The sequence below is a fragment of the Elaeis guineensis genome, chromosome 9 (assembly GCF_000442705.2).
Source record: "Elaeis guineensis isolate ETL-2024a chromosome 9, EG11, whole genome shotgun sequence".
NCBI classification, from domain to species: domain Eukaryota; kingdom Viridiplantae; phylum Streptophyta; class Magnoliopsida; order Arecales; family Arecaceae; genus Elaeis; species Elaeis guineensis.
Window position 1 is genome coordinate 21210722 of NC_026001.2, and position 14408 is coordinate 21225129.

The 14408-nt window shown below is 39.5% G+C and overlaps 1 non-coding gene across 1 annotated transcript; it reads right to left on the bottom strand.

The window, feature by feature from the left end:
* Positions 1–7639: 7639 nt before the first annotated feature.
* LOC105037493 (uncharacterized) lies at positions 7640–12864 on the bottom strand. The gene is made up of 5 exons (XR_012134375.1): positions 12518–12864; positions 12345–12440; positions 10783–10914; positions 10598–10684; positions 7640–8236 (listed from the first exon to the last, which is right to left on the bottom strand). It is a non-coding gene; the product is annotated as an uncharacterized protein (transcript).
* Positions 12865–14408: the final 1544 nt, after the last annotated feature.

Here is a 14408-nt window from a genome sequence, read left to right on the forward strand (position 1 = left end):
TCCTTTTTTTGTTTAAGGGGGTCAGCCAGATGGTTGGCATCCATTGGAGGTGAGGTAGTGGCTATCAGAGTCAGGATGGTAGGCGTTAGAGGAGGTCACACAGCCTGTTGCCCATGTTTGATGGAGCAGTGGATGTCAGCATGCCGTTGCAGAGCCAGTTGCCCATGAGACTCGTGTGTCGAAAGTCTCGAAGAGTGTCTGACCTAGCAGACGACTTGTAGGGAGCTGAAACAGAAAAAAAAGGATTGACGAGGCATTGTCGAACGGTTCTAGGAATTTGTCGATCTGTCACAAGTGGTCAGCTAGGTGCCAACATCTATGGTGCCATTCGGGTCACATGATGTTGCTTTGATCATATGTCTTGGTTGCCCATGTCATGATGTCGGGTGTCTGCCACATCTGCTGGAGTGGACATGTCATCAGGTGGATGAAATATGGTCCTATAGTTTTATTTAAAAGAGAAACATAGAAAAACACATAAAATCAAAAACTAGATGAAATAATGCATCTATGACTCCATATTGTCTTTAACTAAACATATGGAAACTGGTGCAAGTTACCCTGAACAAGATGGTCTTTAGTAACTAATCATTATCATAGGCAATCAAAGTGAATTACCGATTTAAAGTGAGTCAGGATTGTATCCACAGGGACCATAGGTAGAGTTATGATTACAGGAGAGTTAAGATCATTAGATTAAAAGCATTGCAAAGAAAAGAAAATAAAATAAACTAGAAATAAACTATATTAAGAGTTAAATCAAGTAGAAAATGATTATCTCGGAGGTTACGAATCGATCTTGCATAAAATGGAGTTATATTTTCTTAATGATATTAGATGCTTGTAATTAGGTCTTGAACATAACTTATCTCCATTTGAGCACGATCCATATTCTTGGATCATGGCTCGTCCCTTTGGGCATAAACTATTCTAGGGCTTTATCTCATAAGTAAAGAAGAAATAATAATAGATCAAAGCTAGAAACCACCTATCTTTCCTTGGCACGCCTCGTATCCGTAGATCACGGCATGTCTCCAGAAAGTATAGGGTTTATAATCTCTCTCTCCTGAGCATGCCCCGTATCTGTAGATCATAGTGCATCTTCAGAGAGCAAATGTTGTTCTAACTACGATCTAACATATAAGCATAAAAGGAAGTGTACAAGATAATTATATAACAAAAAATAAGCTTTATTGATTCATATCATAAAAAAAATATAAGAAGAGATAGAACATAAAATTGCTCTATTGTTACAAGACTTCCTCTCCCCTCCCGAGATTAGTAGATTTAGTTGCTCATAGGTTGGCTCTAGCTAGTTGATGGCTCATCTTCTTAGCAGAATCTTCTTATGTCACCTTAAAAATCTTCCAACCTCATAATTTTTTCTCTTATTTTTCTCTCAATTTTGCTCTCTTCTTTTAGGTCACCTCCACACCCCGTTTTATAGCTTAAGAGTCCTAGCCGTGGTTAGTCTTACAAATCCTCACATCTATCTCTTTCTCTCGTTTTCCTTTTTCCTTTTAAAACTCTCTTTTTATTTTTTGTAAAAACCCTAAACCCTTCTGTCGTGTCCCAGGCTGCATCCCATCCAAAACCTTGTGCTTGAACCCATTCACTCGTCTACCAACCATGCTCTATCGCTCGCGAATTGCACCTAGGCCCACACCCACTTGTCAGAACCCACACGCATGCTCGTTCACCCAAATCCTTGCCCGCCTGATGCTTGGACCCATGCCCGAACCCTGTGAGCTGTGTGAAACACCGAGCGGCATTGTTTTGGTGAGCTATGTATGGACCGCACAACATTTATTGCTGTTCACTGCATGCAAATTGGATGCCTTTGTGAATGGATTTTTTTATGAGAGCTGCACACGGACCGCACGGCATTTATTGCTGTTCACCGCATGATGATTGGGTGCCTTTGTGCATGGATTTTTCTATGAGTCGCGCGGTCCATTTTGGTATGCCATGTGTGGATGGCACAGCTTGTGGGCCTTGAACATTGCTCTATGGGCTTCTTTGGGCCATGTTTGCGTTGGGCCGTATCTTATTTTCTTCTAGCTTGTGTGCTCATTTCTGTGGCTAAAAACTTAGATTTAGTGATCGCAAAAATATGGGTGATAGATTGATAGTATATATTCATTAGAAATCTTACTTGGTTTGTGAATAAATTTCTATGATTAACAATTTCTAAAAAAAGCATAAAAAGTATCAAATACTAAATAATTAGAGATTAAATATCAATAGTTTTAATACTTCTTATGACATATCAGTGCATTGATCAGTAACATGAAAAAATAATATGACCAAAAGTATGTAGGTAAGTAGGTAAAAAAATAAAAAATGTAAGCAATAATGTTGAGCAAAAGTGAGAAAGCTAATAAGTCAATAAGTTACTTATAAGTTGTTAGTATAGCAAATAAATAGATAAAACAGAAAGAGAAGAAAAAGAAAAAAAAATAAATACATATGAATGGCCATGAAAGGGAGACATGGATGTAGGAGCCCTTGTTGGTATTATTATTGGTACTAAGAGAGATCTCTCTTAAGCTTGGGAGAAAGCTCAGATTTTAGAGGCTACAGACTTTGTTCAGGCTCTAATATGCCGGACCTTGACTGTTCTTCTTGATGAGATTTCATGAATACTGTTGCTGTAGATTTCTAACTCTAGTTAGAATGGTTGGAGTCAATTGGGAGTTATTGGCACGGCGAGACCTGCAAAATAAATCCTGATCGAAGTTGGCTCTAACGGAAACCCTTCAATGGTCAAGTCAGAAAACTGAAAAAGATATGAAGGAACATGAGGGGGAGAGAGGGCATGTGTATGCGTATCTATAGGATCCTTTTTTACCTTGATTTATAGGGAGGCGAGAGCCATAAGGGAAAAAGTGATGGAAGACCATTCCTATCTCTCCATCCATACCACTCATGATGTCCCGATTCAAAAATACAAGGGTCAGGTGGTCTACCCAGGCATGGTCTAGGCAATAATTTCTTTCGATTTGGACTTTGGTGGCAGACGTCACCTTACCTGGTGTGCAGTCAGCCACTCTTAGGGGTGGCATGATTTGACCGGACTTCACCCGACGCGTAGTCAACTGTTGAAGAGGCATGGTCCCATGTGGAGTGATGTGACTTGATATGATCGCATGGTGGTTGACTCTTCCAAACATGGTAGGCAGCAATAGTTGAAGGGAATACAATGTGTTGCTAGAGATGAGGATTGGCAGGAGATCGTTCGATTGAAGATGATGTTGGGGTTAGGACTTTTCTAGGATTGGTGTCTGATGTCCGAGTATTGCCCTGATGCCAATGGTTAGGGACCTATGGTCGAAGCTAAAATCGGCAATAGAAGCCAAGCATAGTGGCCAAAGTCAAGATCGACAGCCAAGGCAAGGGTTGGTGGCCGAACTTAGGATTGACGACTAAAGAAAGATCAACAAGATTTTCCATCAGGAAGCTCTATTTGAAATGACCAACCCGACAGTGAGGATCGATGAGTTCCGAAGTGAGATCCCCCATAGCTCATTATGTAATGAATGACTTCAGTATAACTTTTCCACAATTTTGGGATGGCATATCTATCACTTGGATTATACTCATTTATCTCTGATCAAAGTTGCGACGATGACCTTACATACTTCATCATGGGTCTCTCTTGGCACATGTCTTCAGTATGGGTGACATATCACCCTCCAACATATGCCCCTTACTCTCGAGTCCGGATCATTGAGGGTTCGGATGAAGGGAGTAGGAGGGCAAGTGTTGGGGGGTGATATATAACCCATGCTGAAGATACATGCCAAGAGGGGACCCACGATGAAGTACGTAAGGTTATCACCATAACTTTGATCGAAGATAAATGAGTATAATCCCAGTGGTAGATATATCATTGTAGAACTATAGAAAAGCTACGCTGAAGTCATTCAGTACATAATGAAGCTTGGGGGAATCTCACTTCAGACCTCACCAATCCTCACTCTCAGGCTAGTCCTTTCAAATGGAGCTTTCTGTTGGAAAACCCTGCCGATCTTTCTTTGGCCACCAATCCTAACTTTAGCTGCCAACCCTTGCCTTGGCCACCGATCTTGACTTTGACCGCTGAGCTTAGCTTTGATTGCAGATTTTAGCTTCAATTATAAGTCCTTAACCACTGACATCAAGACGACATTTGGACATCAGACACTAATCCTAAAAAGATCTTGACCCCAACATCATCTTCGATCGGAGGATCTCCTTTGATCCTCGCCTCCAGCAGTAGGCTGCATTCTCTTCAACTATCGCTGGCTACCATGTTTGGAAAAGTCAACCCCCATATAGCCACATCACTCCATGTGGGACCATGCCTCTCCAACGGCTGGCTGTGTGCCGGATGAAGTCCTATCAAATCACGCCACCCCTGAGAGTGGCCAACTATGTGCCGAATAAGGTGACATCTACTATCAAAGTCTAAACTGAGAGGAATTATTGCTGGACCATGCTCAGGTAGACCACTCAAATCTCATAGTGGATGACATGCCATAGTAACCCTTGTGTTTGACCAATCTGGATATTATGAGTTGTACGGATAGAGAGGCGGAATGCTCTTCCATCACTTTTTCTCTTATGGCTCTTGTTCCCTATAAATCGAGGTAAAAAAAGAAATCTCTAAGTATGCATAAATGTACCCTCTCACATCCTCACATTCCTTCTCACCTATTCTAGTTTTTTGACTTGATCGTTGGAGGATCTCCATCGGAGCCAACACCAGTCAGGACTAGTTGTATGTCTTGCCATATCGATGACTCCAGTTGACTCTAGCCATTTCCACCAGAGCTACGAGAAGGACATTTCATCTCTGGATAAATATAGCTAGAAATTCCTCGAAGGCACTTCGTTTCTGGATGAATATAGCAACTAGAAGGGCACTTCATCTCCGGACGGATATAATCAAGAATTCTTCAAAGACGCTTCATCTGCGGACAAATGTAGCCACAAGAAGGGTACTTCATCTCCAGATGAATATAGCTGGAGTTCTTAGAAGATGCTTCATCTCCAAATGAATATAGTCATAAGAAGAAGGATGCTTCATCTTCAAACAAATAAAGTCCAAAGTTTCTCGAAGATGCTTCATCTCCGGACGTATATAGCTGCGAGAAGGATACTTCATCTCTGGATGAATATAGTCAAAAATTTTTTGAAGGCTTTTTGTCTCCAGATGAATATAGCCATGCGAAGGGCGCTTCATCTCCGAACGAATATAGCTAGGAGTTCCTCGAAGGTGCTTCATCTCCATATGAATATGGCCACGTGACGGACGCGATGTGTTGATTAAAAAATTAAGACTTGACACGTATCTTTGGGAGCTGAATGCTGATTCATACTCCCTGGGCCTGACCCCAGCTCAAGCCAAGGAGTAGGGGGCATATGTTATGGATGTAACTCTAGTAGCCGATCTGAAGACACGAGTAAATTTTGGATAGGTTGACTATCCACCTTGGCCTACGAGCTCCCTATCGACCCCAACCCCCATGCCAACTACTGATGTACTCATGGATCCTCCGGCTCTTCACCGGCATTACCACCCTTGAGCCATTAAACCCTGTTCATGCTACTGACCTCCTGCTTTAGCTGTCAGTCCCAACGTCGACTTCGACTTGGGCATTCATGCCAATTTTGTTGCTCGACGGCGTATAACGACCGCCGAGGCCCATTCCTCTTGCTCTTTAGTCCAATCATTGCATTTGGTGGCGTCCATCGAAACCCCTGTACGACCATCAAATCGAGCCATTCAAGATAGTAGCCTGTCATGTGACTGCAAGACCCCTTTGTGGCCCAATCACGTCATCTCATTAAGATATGCAGGTGGCCATGAGTAGGGTAAGGTCATGTCAATCTCAGAACCCCTAGTTGTAATCTCAATTCATTAATAAAAGTGGCTGGCCACCTACTAGATGGGGTGACAACACCCACCAAATGCAAGGAATTCGAAGGACCCTGTGTGATTTTCAAGAACATATTTAATGGGAGGCAAAATTTTTGATGGCCTCTCTTCTTCTCATGGCTCCAACCTCATCTATAAAAAGAGATAATCCAGAGACTCTAAAAGTATGCCATCTTTTGTCTCTCTAAAACACACTCATTCTTTTCTTCCTGTTGCAGAAATCTGACTTGAGCATTGGAAGATCTCCGACGGAGCCCACTCCAGCTTTCAAAGACTTTTTTTGCAAGTCATGGGCTGTCGACTTGCTATCCTCATCCGACTCTAATAATCCTGGCCCAGAATGGATTTCAACTGCAACAAATACTAATAATCTATGCCTGATCCAAGTTCTACAACTTGATTTTAACATAAGCAATTGCAATGTCAATATCTCTTGCCTGATTATTTGGAATGACATGGTCCTCACGATTATGGCACCTATTGTTTCATTATATGCGCAAGAGCATCTAGAAAGTTACAAATTGACAACCTACGGTTAGCAGGTCAACTTTGTCATGTATTGGCTTAAGCATGGTTACCTTTTTGTTTCTTTTATTCAGACTAGGAAGGATAATCTCCACCTTCTACTCATTCCATCCTTCAAGGGCCGACTCCAACCAGAATTGAGCCTCTGACCCCTGCCCAGGTAGCAAAGGATGATACCATCCAAGCTATCGCTTGCTGAAAACCGTTTTGCTTATCAGGAAGTGGTGTATGCCGTGATATGCCGCTAGTTTTGAAAGATATGCAAGCCCCAAAATCTGTACAATTTTTGACAAGCTCAAGCTATGAAGTGCATGAAAATAGCAAGTTGTACTCTGACTTTGGACATCCAAACGATGTTAAGAGGTATATCCGAGCATTTTTTTTTTTTCCTGCATGGTGAGGACTGCTCAAGTGCAGTTGAATGCAAAGGGAAAAGGAGAGGCAGAGGAATATAACTGTATCATTTGGGGGTGGATGGAGCCTGGGACAAGAACAACCAATGCAGAAGCTAATTTCCATGAAACATTCAAATCCTTTGCCTAAATTCATTAAAGGACTGTTTCTTTCAGGTTGTGAAATATAAGATTACCATCCACCAGTGACAATTATGGTTTAATTGGTTGTCAATATAGGGAATGTGTTAACAATTACCACTACGGTGAATAATTGGATGGAAGCTAAGGCTAGAGGAGAGCCATTTAAATCCCTGCACTGACACTTGTTATATAATTTATAGATTTTAAGAATGATTCCAATGCAAGAGAATGTTATTGGCTGTTTAGGTGAAGAGTACGAGTTAATGGCATTACCGAACTGCACAGCTGGATTTGAACAATGGAGTATCTCCTCTAATAGAGGCAGAAAGTGCTCTCAGCAGCTAGCTCCATAGATTATATCTAATAATCCATACCAAACCTGGTCTATCGATTGATAAAAGCCATTGATATTGACCAATACGAAATCGGCAACATCTGTAGTATATCTAGCTTGCTATAAAGAGAAGATACCATAAATATATAAATTCCCAATTGTTTTCTCCATTCAGTTGCGGTGAAATGGAAGAAATAAGCAACATCTGTATCATATCTAGATTCCCCAAAAGTAAGCATTCTGCTATTATAGTTTCTCTATTTTTCCCTGTTTTCCAATGACAGCAGACAAACAACAATGATATTAGTACAAAAATAATCATAATATAATCTTCATGAATCCTTTTGGGTAACTGATCTATTTACATACTAATTTACGTAGTTACAAGAGGCTAGGATTGAGAACGACAATCCACAGCATCCAAATGTTTCAGACAGCTTAGGATAAATGATGGAATGACATGCCATTGTTACCTTAGTGATGACTCCATGGGAGCCCATTTTGGCATAAAGCCATAAAGAATGCAATCATCACTATAAACAATGTTGGAACAAAGGCAAGAATGGCAAAAATCTTTAGGAAAAGAAAGGAAATATCAAGCATTGCAAGGGTTAAAAACCCCAAAGTTATATACTTGAGGCTTCTGAAGATTTTAATACAGATGCGGCTGCTAAGATGGAGGAACGTGAGAAGCAGCATAGCAGCTCCAGATACAAAGGTGGCCAGCATGAAGAATGTGCAGACCTTGAAAGGGATTGTATGGGCATTTCCCGTTTGACCTCCGAGATATCCAGAGAAAATGCCTATGATTCCAGCACCAGCAATGCCAGTTGAAAAGTAAGAAAATTTTAAGGTGTGCTTCATCTCTTCTTCTGCTTCTGTCTCTCTATTCCTCTCTTCTCTACTCACTCTTCCATCCTAGCATTTGGATAAAGTGGCTCCAGTTTCAGATTCATCACAAAAAGTAGCAAGGGACATACAAGCAACAAAAGATAATAGACAAGCATTAAATCCAGGACACAAGCTAGCAGAAATGGTGATGAAGATTAAGTCCACAAATGTAATTTGCAAAAATAATGATTGATTTGACTGCTAACAACCCAAGATAGAACTATGACTACACCTGATTTTAGACAGAAATAAATCTTTTTCTCTGAAAAGGAACAACCACCATTCATGTGAATGCTAGCCATGAACAAGGACAAATTTGACTGCCAATCTTCTGTAAATATTTGCACCCAAAAAAAAGAAAAAGAAAAAAAAATTATTCGATCACTTTTCAAACATATTCTCATCAGCTTGCTCTAGCATGTCAACAAAATATCTTTATTAGAAACTCATAACTCCTCACCTCCGAAACCAGGAGGTATCATCATTCTAATGAGATTACCATGTAAGAATGCACTACATGCATCCAGGTGGCTTAGATTGCAATTGTTAAATGCTACAACTAAAATATCTACAAGCTTTTTTTTTTTCTTCTTTTTTTTCTTTTGACAACATTGCTTTATCTAGCATGGTTGTAGCTCAGAAAAATTGGCTACATGATAAGAAAGCAGAAATTTTCAAAAGATAAAAAAATAAGAAGTCAAATTGAGAAAATCTGGTATGCATGTACATTGTCTATATTTAGAAGACTGTTATGCGTGAATTTTCTTTGTTTTAAGAAAAGCATGAGAGACAACAAAAGACATAATTAATTATTCACGTTTAATTAAATAGTTTGAGTTAATGGAAGCACGAATACTTCATGAATAGTTATGACATGCAATTGTACAATTTCTAAGTCCTTTCGCTGAGACAAGACCCTAACAACCCTATCTGTGATGTGAAAATTCTCCATAATGGAACTTGAAAAGGAAAAAGTTTGTAAATTAAGTTTATATGATTTTCTCTCTTTTTCAATGAAAAAAGAAGCCTAACTTAATTTTCCCAATATACACTATTGGAGCATATCTAGAGGACACTGACAATCCTTACCTACAAGGCTTCATTCATCTCAAAGAGATGAATCTAAGAAGCCTTCAAATGTATGTTTATATGGACTAGGGAAAAAACTGCCAATAAGATATGTAGCTTTAAAGGAGTCAGAGGATCACAAATTCACAAGCATGTGTCTGTATTATGTGCAAGGCCACCATACGTCCTTAACAATTTAAGGCCAGGTGACCAGCCAATGGAAGAAAAAGAAGCCCCAGACAGTAGTACAGCAGCTGGCATGAATATAGAATAAGGTGTCCATAGTGGAGATCTGGAGAAGAAACAGAAAGATGTTCTTTATGTGCACAGTAAAAAAAGAACTCATGAAGATGTGGGGCACATGAGTATGCCAAGGTGGGCATAAGCATGACATAACGAGGCAAGCATGGGCAACATCATGGTTTACAAGTAATTGAAGGTGCAAGGTGGACAATACTGCAGTTGCATTATGGTGAAGAGCACACAAAGGCATGTGGAGCATAAGTATGCAAGCCCAAGCATGGGTGCAAACATGGGCCCGAGCACAAACACAGGATGCAACACAAAAGCACGAGCATGGACAGAGGAATGGCACCCAATTTATAATTAACCCAACTTTGGAAGGGTTATAAATTTTCAACCAGCTTAACTAGAGGTTGTTTATGAGTTCATAGATGTAACTAATTTAATATAGTTAACTAGATTTCAAATAAGAACCCTAAGAAACAATTTCTGATGTTTAACTGAGAACCTTTAAAATGAGAAGAAACAATTTTCTGACATTTAACTTAGAACCTTTAATATGAGCTCTTGTTTCTCATGACTCAAGTGAAGTTCACCTAGAAGATTGGATTCACCATTTATTGTCATTCACCATATTTGCTTTATTTTCATCCTGTTACTTTTCTTTTTCCTTTTATTCTGGAGTGGTTTTGGAGGATCTTACACAAGTACTTTTTGCTGGAAATTAGAACAAAGACAGATCATACATTACCATTAAATAACATCAGTTTTCTGGTAATATGGATATTGCTTTTGCAAATGGACTACAATATGGAGTTTGAATTTTTTTTTTTTTTTTTTTTTTAGTGCATATTATGCACTAGCTGGATGAGAGGAAGAACTGACTGAAAACCTCAATCTGGAGCTTGTTATCAAATAACATGCCAAATTCAATAGTAAGAACAGTGCCATGCAAAAATTAGAATGCCAAAAGCTAACTTATACACCACAAGATTTAGTATAATCATATTGCTGAAATTATCATAAAAGAGAATATAAAAAGCCTAGGTTACTTATATATTTCAAAGTTCACCGTACCAACTCTGAATTCATATCGATCACTCTATTATTTTCATCTGGTTCCAATGCACCTCTACCAGTGGTTGCTGCAGGAAAATCTGGCTGCTGTCATGGATAACATTGAGTCATCATATTATCTTCAGAACATACTGCTTAAAAAATTAAAAAAAAGAACTGAATAACATATAATTTAGCTGGATTACTTGATCTAATGGATTGTTTCCACTATGATCATGGTACGAACTCGCCTCTTCCAGAAGGTTCTGATGCATATGAGTTGTGGGACGCTGCTCATCTTCTCCCCCACAAGATGTTTCAGCATGTAAATGATGGTGCTGCTAGAGGAAGGCAACAAAGCCCTCTTTGACTTTAAAAAATTGCAGAAAATGATATATATAATATATATATATAATATATATATATATATACATACTCAAATTATGACAAATAGCATTTATATTTGCATTTTCGCATCATGGAAATTCCAATAGCAACAAATAGCATGAGTGCATGAACAAAAACAAAATGTTCACTTAGCCTTGCATACCAACAAGATTTGCCGTATCGGTCGATACGGTACCGTACCAAACCAGTAAGCAATCTCATATGATACCATATCAGTTTTATGATATTCATTTGTCAATCATTCTAATCAAGGCACATTCAGTAATTCTGAGTATATCATGATGAAGAATGAATCTAATTAATATGCTCGTAAAGAAAAAAAATCATGTAAATAAACGACATTGGAGCTACTACCTCTGCATAAACTCAAGGAATTGTGAATTGAGTATAGACCATTGCAGTAATCTTATATTATCCATGTATGTCCAAGAATCAGATTCTACTAACACAACAAGAGGGGTAAGCGAAGATTTTTCTCCCCTCTTCAAGGATGATTTGCATTCTTTCTTGCACTTTCTAGTTTCTTTCACTTCTTTCTTTCCTTAATTGATCATCATCTTTGCTAGTGTTAATCAACCAAAATCTCAATGACATAACAGAAGTGGTGGGTCTTTAAGCTTGCAAGGATCCTATTAGAGGCTAAAAGCTATACCAAATGATTTCCTCCTTGGCATGGCTGCATATGACAACAATGTGTTTTCCATCTAAAAGAGAGATGTCATTAAAGTGGAGCTAAAAACTGTGGCGTTTAATTTATAAGGTACTTCCTATCTCAACAATGTGTTTCATGCATCTTGTGCTTATCTTCTTCATCGATTTTTATAAAATAGATTGAAAACAAGGTATTCCAGCTGCAGCCATAGGAACAGTAGACTAAATAGATGGATAGAGAGGTAAAAGTAAAGATCAAAGAGGAAGGAGGGGAATGGCGCAATCAACTGTTTAGAAAATTATCCACTTGGAAGTGACTGTGGCCTAATAGTCTTAGCATATATTTTTCATAGAGAATCCCTTTATATACTAAAAAAAGAAAGATTTTTTTTTTTTTTTTTTAAAGTGAGGATTCACCGCATCTGCTTCTGAATCTTCAGGAGTCCCATCTTTTAATCAAATTCACTTACCTCGTTACTGCAGAGGGATCTATTCCTGCTACGCCGCCGCTGCGGGCCAACACCAGCTGGAGCCGTGGCTGGGCCAGAAACATACACTTCTGGGCACTCGGTGCTCCCGGTCAGCACAATTTTTGAGCTCCTCCTCCTCTCCCACTCTCCTCCGTAACAACAACCCCCTGTAGCTAACCGAAGGTGGATCGAATACTCCAAAGCAGCCCATAAACGGCAGGGGACAAGAAGCAATCTACCTCATGGACTTCAGGGCAGCTCTCCCGGGACCTCGGATCTACCTCGGCTTCCACCCCTTTCGCCGGCTGGCCCTCGACGTCTTCGGCGCAAATCACCTGAAAAGTAGAAGATTAGAAGCAATGATTTCTGCCGAATTGTTGGTATATGGATTTGAGAGTGAGGATTGGTTTACCTCGTCGCTTCTGGGGCCACTTGTGTTCTGGAAGAAGGGGACGGCGATGAGGACGAGGACATGAGGAGCAGCGAAAACGGAGAAGAGAGCCATGGCTTGGGGATGCGTGTGGAGAGAGGGAATAGAAAATAATAGATGGATAGCTCCCGTTTATTTATAAAATGGTGTCGAGCGCTTGAGAGGAGAGAGTCTGGAGGACGACGACGCGAAGACGACGCGGGAATTGGTTAGGATGGAGAAATTACCTCGCAGGTGCTGCGAGGAAGTGTCCGCCCGGTAGTCATCGGCAGCTAAAATGAGCTCGGTAGCTCGAAAAGAGCGGCGCGTCCGCTCTCCGCGTAATATTCTCTCTCCGGGACGGTGGACTTGGGAAGTCTACCAAAAATTTTAAAAAAATAAATTTACCTTGGAGTGTTCTGCTTTTGAAAACAGAAAAACAGAGAACTCTGTTTGCCGGGTTTTCCAGGATGGAGGCAGGATGTTGGTGATGTGACGGCTCGGCCCGATAACTGGGGGAACATCTCTGACACGACTTGCTATTTTGAGTAATAACCTTTCTCCATTTTTTCTTGCCAAAAAAAGAACCTATCTTTTTTTTTTTTTTTGTGTGGTGTGTGTCCGTGAAGGAGGGCAAAGCCCAAAGTTCTATTCAATAGATTTTAAACTCTGAGACTATGTTTTCCTTTTTCTTGTTTTTTGGATAAACAGTAGAGCCATTGGCAATGCATTAATAAAACTGAAAAGAATGCAACTAAGAGTAGCTAATCACACAAAGTGAGTGTCAAAATGACCAAAACCTCCCGCAACTAAAACAGAAGCATGAGAAGATTATGTAGAAGTAACAGCAGAAATAAATAAGCCCTATGAAAAAAAAAAACTTTGTAAAATTCATAAATACAAGAGTCATATAGCAACAAACAAGTGATGATGCAGCAGCTTGTAGATGATGAGAATAGCACTATAGACAAAGAGATCCTGTAATCTTGCATGATGAATATAGATATAGAGAAACAGTAGAGATTTGAAGGAACAGAAGAGCTATTGTGGAATAGATTGCCACATTTGTGAATTGGGATATGGAACATATATGAGGACCATTGCACATGAATTGGCATGCAGTTCGAACTCTGTTGATATGCAACAAGCAACTTACACAAAGTATCAAGAGTGATGATGTTCTTGAAGAAAGTAAATAGAATAATGCACCACCTTCCATGACTCAAGTTTTATAGAAAAACTAACAAATATTTTTTAGTAGACTTCAAATATAAGTCAGTATCCAGACCTCCTTGTGATTTCCTTGTTTGTGATTGTGAAGCAGAGCATAAGAACTGGAGATGTGGAAAAGTAACGCAAATATCTGTTGAGTCTAATGCAGGAGAGTATAATAACCATCATAACATTTCCATAATAGATTGGCCGCTATAATTTTTTTCTTTCTTAGCAAAACAATGGAAGCTACTCACAAATATCATTTATTTAAATAAGATAAGGGAAGAGGATATAATAAGGGAAAAAAATAAAGTAAACAGAGCAGAAATGAAAAAAAGAGAATAAGCAAGAAAGGGAAGGTAGGGGAGCTGCTATTTAACCTCTTATTTGGAATTATTAAATACTGAAATAATGATTCTTTACGGTGGCTATCTGCATTGTCTATTCAAAGTGATCCAGACAGTGATAACAAAGAGATACAACTGAGACTGAGGAATTTTTGGCCATCTATAGAGGTAACCATGTGTCATGTCATAAGAAGTGAAGAAACGTAGTCAGTGTCAATGGAGGTAATGGTGAAGACAAATAGCCGGAGGGAATAACTCTCCCACCTGCCACCCATCACCAAATGGAAGAGTAAGCTGGTCTCTCCACCACTTCTCAGGCCCATATGTTCTCT